The sequence below is a fragment of the Pelodiscus sinensis genome, chromosome 3 (assembly GCF_052426305.1).
Source record: "Pelodiscus sinensis isolate ZL-2025 chromosome 3, ASM5242630v1, whole genome shotgun sequence".
Classification (NCBI taxonomy): domain Eukaryota; kingdom Metazoa; phylum Chordata; order Testudines; family Trionychidae; genus Pelodiscus; species Pelodiscus sinensis.
Genome location: NC_143054.1, coordinates 115,381,003 through 115,391,850, shown reverse-complemented (window position 1 = coordinate 115,391,850; position 10,848 = coordinate 115,381,003).

The window sequence follows — 10,848 nt, the reverse complement described above, 5'->3', positions numbered from 1 at the left end:
CAACAAAATATAATTATATATTTATAATCTATATTGTATCTGCATATATGGCAATCTTAAATGTTCCACATGAGAGTTATGACAGATTATTGCGTTGCTAAATGCAGAAAATAGTATGCCATGAAAAAAATTTCTAATGAAAGTTTAAGTTTTGTTTTTATGCACATGTAAAAAAAAACGAGAGAGAGGAATTCACTCTTTCTACATAAAATTGTTTCCACTCCGAACAAGCTCTGTATGAGAAGTGATTTGTTGTGTGTACTGTGCAATTTTGTTCATTCTGGAAGGGATTTCCCTCCTCTATTCCGGTAGATCACTGGCATTTTGTTTTTTGTGGGGTTTTTTAATTGCTTACATTCAGATGCTGTAATTCCCTTGTGGGTTATCAGGCCAGCTGACACAGGGAGAAACCATTTAAAGTACAGCAACAATACCGGGGGAATTATCCCCAGAGGTCAAACTGATGTTTGTAGTGTCTGTTCAAGGGGAAAGGTTTATTAGCTAGGGTTCAGATTTTTAGTCTAATTAGTAGAATTAGTCAGTTGTACAGAAAACAACGGAAGCCCCCGGCGATGTTTGGCACAGAGTTCAAAAATATCGGCTGTGATCTGACAGTACATACTTCAAAAGCCCCTCATAAGACTATGTATTCTTTGATGCAATAAATGGAAATTGATTTCTCCTAAGATATATACTGTACCTCCTGCCTGTACCAGTAAGCCTCTCCCTGGCTTGTGTAGTCAGGAAAATGTTTCATTACTCATGGCAAAAGTGAGTAACATTGAATCATCGTACAGACAGAAACACTATCAGTATTAAAATTCAGTCAGAAGAGTCATCTCAGAAGCCAGAGGTTTTGAAAGTCGTAGCATCATGCACATGTCAATGAACTCCTCTCAAAGCTGCTTCCATGAATTTCAATGCAAAGCTGTAGCCAGAAAGCAAGGCAATTGCACTAGTGTGGATGAGGGGCAAAACTGCCCCCTAAATAGCAAAGCTAGTGGAGACATGCTGCTTCACTGGTAGTCAATATGGAGCCACCCTACCAGTGCCATTACCAGCAGTTCAAATACCTGGAACAGACAAAGGGGTGTCCAAACTTTTTTCAAAGAGGGCCAGATTTTATGAAGTGAACATGCGTGAGGGCTGACCATTTTGCCTGACATTCTTTGAACCATTAAAATTAAACACAAATTAACTATTTTATGCAAAGTTTATTGCAAACGGCATACTTTTCATTTCGTCACATGGATGACAAATCTAAACAGGTGTTAAATCACTCTGCCTTTCATATCTGAAGGCCAGATGAAAAAAAAAAATCCAGGAAGCTGAAATATATGTCAGGAACATTGTAAGGTACATTACATATTATTGGTAATAAAGGTTGTCTGTCAACTTTTAAGTTCAAAAAATATGAACAGGAACATAACACCAAGTATACATGTTGTGTCCAAATATATTTATAACTGATTTAGACCAACTGACATTAACTGAGATTTTACAATGTATTCATCTCAATACATATGGATTCGTTGGGGGCCATAAAAGATAGATATTGCCAAATTACCTGTGGGGCCGTATTAAACCGGAACACGGGCCGCAATTGGCCCGCGGGCCGGACTTTGGACATGCCTGGCCTAAACCATTTGTGTTTGTTCTGTAAATGATTCAACATCCCTATGGCTCCCAATTACAGCAATCAGAGCAGAGGATGAATGACATTCCCATACTTTAAAAAAAAATCTTATGAATAATTAAAGAAAAATATCATTTCTGGACGGTCAGGATGCTGTAGGAGCAATTTGTTCAATAATTTCCATGTCTACTTGTAATATCCCTTTATACAGTTTGGGAGCCCTACTAGGGCTCACTGTGTTGTAAGTTTTAGAACAAGTCACGTAGGTGTATCCTAATTGTTAAGGCCATTTGAAATAATTTGTGGTCTCCCTGGGCAGGTTCAAATGCTGCTGACAACAGAGCTTCCAGATTGTTGTGTTTTAATAAGGCATCTTAAAATTGATGATAATTATCCACTGGAACAACCTACTATCAGTTGTAATGGATATTCCATCACTGGCACTTTTAAAAATCAAGATTGGATGGTTTTCTAGACGATATGCCATAGGAATTATTTGGGGAAAGTTTTATGGCTTGTATCATAAGGGATGTCTCACTAGATGATCACAATGATCACTTCTAGCCTTGGAATCTAGTGTAGTGTGTATACATAGCTTGGCTTTGGATATTTGTATTTATGATTTTGTTGTGTAAAGAGCAAATACCCAAGACTCACCACCCAGCTCAAAGGTCTCAAGTGTAGATAAGCATCCTTTAATGAATCATTGAGAACGTAGCAAAAGATATTCTATTTCCCTTACTTTATTTATAAGTTCTCTTTATACCTATGGAATAACTGTAGTCTCTGACTTTCCCCAATCTTAGATGTGCTCAGCAAATTGTGCCCATGCAGACAGAGCTCTAGGCTAATTTAAAACCAGCCAAAGCAAGGCAGTCACACAAAACCCAGGACAGTTAGGAGGTCTGTAGATGCAATTAAACCAAGACAAAAGTGCAGTTAAGAGTATGGCTATTTTCATATGGGAATGAGAATAAAATATACTAATGTAAAGCGTCCACACTAGGGTTGCACTGGTATAACTATTTTGGTTTAAAAAAACAACAACCTTAACCAACATAGCTACTACTACACAGGTACAAACTCTATATGGCGCAGGTCTCAGTGCTTCCATTTTTTAAAATAGCTGGACACCAACTACACAATGTCAATGTAATAATTACTAATGCTCTTCAACAAAGAAGTGACCAAGGGAATGGCTAGCTAAAGTAGCCAGTATTTGCTGTTTGGGAAGAATACGTACAAAGTGCCAAAGAGGCATGAACATGGGTGAGGATGGAGCTGCATAGAAATACCAGCTGAGGTCGGAGTACAGTGCCCCCTTTGGTGTTACCCCCAGCTCTTGAGAGAGGCTAATTGTTAGGCTCCTTTTTTCTTCCCTGAAGCTATGTCTACACTAGCCACCCTAGTTCGAACTAGGGTGGCTAATGTAGTCATTCGAACTTGCAAATGAAGCCCGGGATTAAAATATCCCGGGCTTTATTTGCATGTTCCCGGGCGCTGCCATGTTTTAAATGCCCGGTAGTTCGGACTCCCTGCCTGCGGCCACACGCAACACGGGCTAGGTAGCTTGAACTAAAGCCCCTAATTCAGACTACCGTTATTCCTCATTTCAGGAGGAGTAATGGTTGTCCGAATTAGGGGCTTTAGTTCGAACTACTTAGCCCGTGCCGCATGTAGCCACGGGCAGGGAGTCCGAACTACCGGGCATTTAAAAATGGCAGCGCCTGGGAACATGCAAATAAAGCCCAGGATATTTTAATCCCGGGCTTCATTTGCAAGTTCGAATGACTACATTAGCCACCCTAGTTCAAACTAGGGTGGCTAGTGTAGACATACCCTGTGAGACTTTGATCCCTTCTCCTTTCCTTCCTTCTCTGGGAGAGGTTGCTCATCTTTCATTTCTCTTTTGAGTGAAAGAGCCATCCATTCATTTCTCCCATTCAGGTGAAAGCCCTGTCTTTTCTTTCATATCTCTGTTAGGAAATCATCCTGGGAACTTCTCCCCTCCACTGCAAGTGGTTTGCCAACTTGTCCCTGCCACCATTGGGTGAAAGAAACTTTCTTAACTTCTGTCAGAGTCCTTTGCATGAGAATGACCCTCATCTAAATCTCTCCCTCCAGTTAAGACTGAGGTCTCAGTCATACACAATCTGAATTCCCAGCTTTATCCCTACCTAATAAAGCCTGTCACTGATCATGACTAGAGATGTAATAGAGTGGTCAAGTAGTCTTTTAACAGATAATCAACAGCTTATCAGTTAATTATATCAACTACACTCATTTAAATGCAGAGCCACAGAGGGGGAAGCTCTCAGACCCAGTGCAAGCCAGGACTGTGTTTTTCCTCCCTTATCGACTAATTGTGTAGTCGATACAAATTCTGTCAACTACACAGTGAATTACCTGCCTCTTAACATCCCTAGTCATGACAGGAGTGATCTGAATGGATACCCGTAGCTCACTCGCATTCCTTCTTTGTGCTCCCCATAAAACTTGTTAAATGGCAAGAAACTGATTGGTGAAACAAAGTTAAACAAAGGGACTGGGAGCAGGGGATGTGAGTAAAAGAGGAAGAAGGAGGAATAAGCTGTCTATTTAGTACAAAATGTATGTAATTGGTCTTCAGTTTCCAGGAGCCAACTGCGGTGTAACATGTCCCCACTGACTACCAAAATGGTTCTTGCAACTCCCACAATGGAGTTCTTGGAATGCTGGTATCATGATATGGTACATGCCATGCTCCTGGGATGGTACCCAATATCAGAGAGAATGTGGGGACTTTTACAGCATTATTGTTTTTGTATTCTCCATTATTCTGTTCCAGCTAAGATTAACTATAACTGAGGGACCACACGCTCAAAACAAATCCTTGGCAAATGAATTCATATGCTTGAAAGCTTAGCAGCCTTATACTGTCTTTCTGCTATTCTGATTTGGAGTGTTTTGAAATATGTTTACAACTCTGGCCCTAACATTAGAAGAAGGCTGTCAAGTTACTACCCTCTTATGGCGTTATCCAGAGTAGAATGGACTTTTTCCAGCTCTAGTAATGACTGCACGTAATAAGTGAAACTAGAAATTGATCTTAATGATAAGATCTTTTAAGCTTAATCAAGACATTCTATGTTGTTTTAAAAAATAAATCACAAGATACATTTTAAATACCCAGAGGAAGACATAATGTTGAAATAAAAGCAGCATTATAGGGCTCACCACAAAATTCAGTTAAATTCACTTGAAAAAAAATAGGAGTGTTTCAGTACTAGAGTGGAAGAATCGGGGAGCTAATCTTTTCTTTACACTGTTTGCATCAAGACAGGAGAGGATCTCCTAAATCTCTTATTCACATTCTTTTACTATAAAATATTACAGATAGAGCTTGTAATTAGGACTGACACTTCCCATTATAAGTCCCTCTTTGCAGTTCCTTGTCACTGGCAAATCGTAACTGTTCAAGCTGGCATTTTCCATGCTGGGTGTCTGGCACAAGTTGAATATTTTTTTGAAATTGTCAGCAACAATGGTTCCGCTATTTCCAACAATCAGATTAGTGAAAACTCATTGCTTTGTCCATGTTAAATAAAACGTTATAGCCATTTTGAGAAGCTCTAATGCCCCTGTGTTTTGGAAGAAGAGACTTTACATTTATAGGGGGCTTTTCTTGTGTCAAGAATGTGCCCTTTGCAATCTCTGAAAAAGCACCCACATTTGGCAATATGATGCTCTGAAAAAAACAAAGTTTGTAATGTTCAGTAGAGATTCAGAGTTTGACCACCAAATTCTCTGAAGAGGTATCCCAGAAAAGCTCTGCCATGTCCAAGGAATGCATCCGCTTTTCCGAAAATAAATGTCGGAAAAGCAGATGCATTTTGTCGGCATCCCTGTAAACCTCGTTTTATGATGAAGAAGGGATATTCCATGTAGACGGGCCAAATGTTGGAAAAGCCTCTTTCAGAAGAAAAGTGGAAAAAGAGACACAAATTGTGGTTCACAATTTGCATATCTTTTTCCGACTTTTCTTTCTAGTGTAGACATAGCCCAACTGTGGTAAGCGGGAGGCAGAGTACCAATATATGACATATATGCAAGATATATGTCAACAGTGCTGGCTGTATACCACTGTGGCTTTCTCCATGCTGGAACAGATATGTTACCCAGGTTACATCTAGACTGCAGGCTTCTTTCGGAAGAAGCTTTTCCAGAAGAGATCTTCTGAAAAATCTTCTTCTGAAAGAGAGCATCCACACTGCAAAAGTGCATCAAAAAAGCGATCTGCTTTTTCAAAAGATAGTGTCCACATTGAATGGATGCTATCTCGCATTTAAGCTCTGATTACTATGGACAGAGTGGCCACCGGGGTACCTGTGCGTTTTACTCTTTCCTCTTCTTTCAAAAGAACTCCCTCTTCCCCATCCACACACCTTTTCTGAAAGAACTCATGCCCCATATTTTTCACCATTTCTTCATATGTCAGCTCTTATAAACCTTGTATCATTTTTGTTGCTCTCCTCTGGATTCTCTCCACATCACTTCAGAAAAAGGCTTCTTCCTTGTAGAAAGAGGTTTACCAATGTTGGAGAAACCCCTCTGTTCTTTTGATTTTTTTCCAAAAGAACGTGATTGCAGTGTGGATGTAAGTGAGGTTTTTGGGGTTTTTTTGAAAAACAGCCATTTTTCTGAAAAAACTTTGCAGGGTAGACATACCCCTAGCTACACACATCTGAAGGGTAGAAACACCGTGAAGAAATTGCTTAGTGGAGGATAAAAAAAATAGAAGACAGGGATGAAGATAAATATAGGAAAATAGAGGCTGAATGAGGAAAAAAAGTGTTAAATAATAGTGGAATGGCCCTCCCACTTGTAATAGCAGTAGATTAATTGTTTTGGCCCATTTAAACCTGGATAAGACAATGCAATTGAACATACAACTATAAGGAATAATCATGCATTGGCATATGGATGAACAGAAGCACCTAATATTACTAAATACCTTTGATGTTAAGGGAGAAATATCAGTTTAACAACAGTGAGATTCCTCAATAATTTTTTGTTCTGGGACTAAGTTCTTCACTGAGCTGCTTCACTAATGAAAATGTGTCATAAGAGATGAAGTTCAGCTAGAGAGTCCAGCCCCTAAAGAAGAATGAGGGCAGCATGAGGCATCTGCACTACAACTCCCATGAGACACTACGGCAGTTCAAGGGAGTAGATTAATATCAACATGACCCAAAACTAATCAATTCAATTTGACTCAGCAAGCCAAAAGGTTTTTCATTTGGGACAACTCAAAGTATTTCATTTTCAATATTCCTAACTAAAACACCAAAACATTTGATGAAAATTTCAATTTTGAGATAACTTCAATTTCAGTTGAAAGAACATTTCAATAAAAAATTCCCCAGTGAGGTCTCTTCTAAACTCCTTGCTACTAAGGCCTGGTATATATTTCTCAGAGATTGATGCTCTGGAGATCAATTTTCCTGGGTTTGATTTAGAAAGTCTAGTCAGGACCTGCTAAATCGAACACTGATGTTGCCCCCATCAACCTCAGTACTTCATGGGGTCACATGGAGTGAGGGAAGTCGACAGGAGAATTTCTCCTATCAACCTCCTGCACTGGTACCACACCAGAAATTCAATTTAAAGTATGTCAACTCCAGCTACACCATTCTCATAGCTGTAGCTGCGTATCTTAGGTTGAATTGCTCCCCCAGTATAGACCTGGTCTCTTAGAGAGAGAGTGAGAGCACACTCTTTGTGTACAGTTTTATATCCTGGAGCTAGTCTTCTAGCAGTCATTTTGTTCTTAATTTTTGATGTGGAAATTACACTAACACAGATATGTACACCTGTGAGAATTCAGTCAATAAAAGTAAAAGAGGAAAAAAACGTGACAGGAAAGAATGTTTCCTTCCTGGAACAAATTCAAAATTATTTTTAATTTTTTACAATTATTGTTGCTTTTATTATCATGGTCCTCAAAGATCCCACACACGTTGATGCCTAGAGTGCTTAGAGCAGTACAGACTTTGAATGAAATGCTAGCCGTGCTCCAAAGAGCACACAGTTTAAGGACCAGATTGTGCCTTTCTTTCTTATATCAAGCAGTACCTTATTCTGCAAGCATCCCAGTGATATCATTTGGACGGACTACCTGAGAATATGCAACATAATTGTTGTTACCAAAAACTGGTCCTCAGTGGATACAAGATGTGACAGATGGAGTACAAAAGAATGCTATCTGGCTAACAGTAGGAGGTTTAATAATGAACATATGGGCTAGTAGACTAATTTCTTATTTTACAGGGCTATATTCCGGTTTTTTTTATTTGTTTAATGTATCTGTAAATGATAGCCTACTAGGCTCGCCAATAAGTCTCCAATTTCGCAACCTCTTATGAATTTCAAATAGTCAATTTATTAAATTAATTGCTGACTCTTGTTTAATTAGATATTACATGTTAATTTTCTAACTCCAATATGTAGGCTATTCATATTAAAATTAGATTTTTGCTACCATCATCTAAAACCATTTTTAAAAGATGGAAAGTAATCATGTTTAGAATTTTGATTTCTGTTTTAACCTTTTCAGTCCCTCTACTGGTTGTGTGGAAATTCTTACGTACATTAGAGACAAATCCTTGTCAAGTTGTCGTGACGGTGGTAGACCAGGTGTCAGCTCATGCCAAGATTGCCAGCCTCCACGGAACACTGCCAAATATATAGCTGGGATTAGTCTGGCTCAGCTCTGTTAGTATTATTAAAGTAGGCATTAGAAGCTATAAGAAATCATTTACGGTATGTCTACACTGTAGCTTATTTCAAAATAAGCTATTCTGGAAGAAATACTCCGAAATAGCTTATTTTGAAATAGCACATGTACACTACAAGGAAGCCACAAAATTAGTCTGAGGCAGGCTTCCCTATCTGGATATGCTACCTCAATTTAGAGTCCCAGGAGGCAATGGGAGAGTAATTATTTTGCATGGCCCTGGGAAGGAGCTATTTCAAAGTAGCAGCAGTGGCGTGTCCACACTACCGCGGACCAGTTCAGACAGCGCTAAGGATTGGCTACCACTAGTCCTGCCCTTCTTCCTAAGGCCCCACCCCTTCTGGGATTCCAAAGCCACCCCTCCCACTTTGTCCAGGGTCCCAGCAATTCTGTAAGCCCCCTTGGAGTGGTGGAAGAACTGCATTTTTATGTTGCTTACAGTCTGAGGGGCAAGGATTACTAACCATAAACAAAACTGCCCAGTGCTTAGCCTGGGTTAGCCCTAAAGGACATATTCACAGTTTGCTATTATAGAAGCATCGATTACTTTTGAAATTTAGGATTGCAACTCATTTGTGTATATATGTTTACCTGCTTTAACCCTGTAAATCACTTGTTTCTTTTCCTAGTTCTTAATTCTTTATATAGATTATTACAGGATCACTTACAAGCATTGTCTTTGGCGTGAAATCTGAGATGTAACTGAGCTGGGGTAAGTGACTGGTCCATTAAGACTGGAAGTACCCTGAGTGTTGCTGTAAGTCTTGGCATAAGAGACCGTCTGTCACAAAGATATGCTCACATGCATGATGAGAGAAATCAGAGTATCCAAGAGGGTTATTTGTGACTTCATGGTTAGGCTGTTACAATGTTGAGTTGACAATAATAAATTCATGAAATCCAAGTATAGAATTCACAGACAACTGGGGTTTGTGCCCTCATTCTTAATATAGGTTGAACCTCTCTGAACCAAGGCTCTCTGACTCAGCAACATCCCAGACCATGGATGGTCTAGGACCAGAGAATCCTGGTGGGAGGGCTGGTGACTGGGAACCCTGCAGGCCATCAGGGCAGTGAGCTACCAGCAGCAAGCTGCCTGGCAGGGCTGGAAGTTCAGTGCACCCCAGCAGGGCTTCCCTGTGGGTCCAAAAGTGGGGCAGGTGACAGGCTCCACCCCGCAGCTAGGCCAGGGCTGGGGAGGAGTGATGGCAGGGGGGACAGAAATTACTTCCCTTGGTCCAGTAAAATCCCTCACCCAGGAGAGTCAGAACCTTACAGTGCCGGACCAGGGAGGTCCAACCTGTAGTCTGCCCTGAGGCTGATAGGTATTCTTGCTCTTGAGTCAATGCAAGCAGCTTTATAATTGTTATTAAAGTTTAAAAGAAATTTCTTCTCTCTCCCCTCACCCATGATCTGCAGAAGAATTCGGGGTTAGATATAATAGGTGGGAAAAGTCTCAGTCCATAAGGATTCTGAGTATGAAATTAAATGGAATAAGAAATGAAAGAAAAAGATTTGTTGCAAAATTTTAGCTAATGCTACAGAAATAATAAAGTATTATCTTTTGTGTTCTCTGGGCACATGCTGCAATTTCCAAAAATATTGACCTACACTAAAACGAAGGCTCCATTAATAACTACCCTTTATAACTACCATCACATCAGCAATGCCAAAGTTAACATAACATCCCCATTCATCTCTTTTCTAGCTATCCTAGAGAATGCTAAGCAGGGAAGATACCCCCCTTCAATAGTTTGACACTGGTATTCTGACCAAGCTCATGAACAGAAAAGTCATCTATCAGCAAAACTCAAATAGGGAACATTTCCAAAAGTAGTCAACTAAGGGTATGTCTAGACTGCAGAGCTTTTTGAAAAGCTCTGCCATGTCCAAGGAATGCATTTGCTTTTCTGAAAAAAATGTCGGAAAAGCAGACGCGTTTTGTCAGCATCCTCATAAACCTCATTTCACAAGGAAGAAGGGATGTTCTGTGCCAAATTTCAGAAAACCCTTTTTCGGAAGTAAATTGGGAAAAGATACCAATTGATTTCCAATTGATCTTTGTAGGCTAGATATAGCCTAAGTTGCACCTGCAAACTATGCACAAGTGCAAGCAAATATCTCTTTGCACACGTAGAAAGATATGTATAAAAATATAAAATATAAAAAGTGCTATTTGCATGCAAATTTGAAGGTGTTTGTACACACACAAAAATCCAGGTTTTATAAGCTAGATAGGTGACTATTTATGTAAATAGTATTTATTTTGAGGCTGCATTTTTAGGGGGGGGTACAGATCTGTGCCTGAAGCATTTGAGGGATTTTTGGATAATGACACATGAAATGGAAATAAATACTTTGTGACTTTCTATGGCATTTGAAAAAATCTAGTGTAATTTATTCATAGAAAAAGTCCTTTTCCCCAGATCATATGACC